The 959-nt window shown below is 47.5% G+C and overlaps 1 non-coding gene across 1 annotated transcript; it reads right to left on the reverse strand.

The window, feature by feature from the left end:
- Positions 1 to 529: 529 nt before the first annotated feature.
- Positions 530 to 711, reverse strand: LOC143759440 (U2 spliceosomal RNA). Its single transcript, XR_013212223.1, has one exon. It is a non-coding gene; the product is annotated as a U2 spliceosomal RNA (small nuclear RNA).
- Between the last annotated feature and the right edge of the window lie 248 nt (positions 712 to 959).

Here is a 959-nt window from a genome sequence, read left to right on the forward strand (position 1 = left end):
GAAAAAAGCAGTTGGTTTGCACAGCACCGTGCACACAGCTATGCAGCTGCTGCACTAAAATACAACCTCCACTGTCCCTGCACAAAAAGGTGGTGTGGGACAGTGAAAATCGCTCCAGCACAAGCGGTTTGGGGGTTTATATTTCCTCCCTAACTCTGTCCCTGCTTCTGACTAACTGCAGCAAACTCTCCCTATGCTCAGATCGGCAGAAGTAAGATGGCGGTCGGCGTGCACGCCCCTTTATAGCCCCTGTGACGCTGCAGACAGCAAGCCAATCACTGCCATGCCCTTGTCTAAGATGGTGGGGACAGAGACCTATGTCATCACGCTGCCCACACTCTGCGTCTTCCTTCATTGGATGAAAAACGGCGGTAACAGCGTCATACGAAACGCGACTGAAATGTACAATTTTGAACCTGAAAAAAACAAATGAAGGGACAAAAAGAGCAAAGAAAGAATTCAAATATCAATCCAAAAACACAACTTGCATTGATTTCAATTCAATCTGTTTTTGGAAACCGGATTAGGGAAGGGGTGCACCTGTCCTGGAGGTACTGCAATATCAGGTCAATGCGTGGAGTGGACAGAGCAAGCTCTTTTTCCGTCTCTTTGTTCTAAAAATTCATTTAATATATGGCCCCAGATAGGGGACGTATCAGATATTAAACTGATAAGAACAGATTTTTTGATTGAAGCAACATCCAAAGCTCTGAAAAATAGGACTGAAGTCACACCAAAACAGTGCACAAGGCAAGGATTCATGTGGACCCTTCCCATAAGAGGGGGTCCTCAATTAACCTTCCATGTCCCTCCGAGCAAGGAGGCCACGGCGAGGGTCAGGGATCTTCGATGCTCTCCATATCCGAAGCCATGGAAGTGCCTTTTTCGTGCTCCCAGCATCCAACCAGACTCTCACCTTCACGGAGCAGGGAGCCCTGTTTCGTGTTGATTTCTCAGCC

Source organism: Ranitomeya variabilis, chromosome 3, assembly GCF_051348905.1.
Source record: "Ranitomeya variabilis isolate aRanVar5 chromosome 3, aRanVar5.hap1, whole genome shotgun sequence".
Lineage (NCBI taxonomy): Eukaryota > Metazoa > Chordata > Amphibia > Anura > Dendrobatidae > Ranitomeya > Ranitomeya variabilis.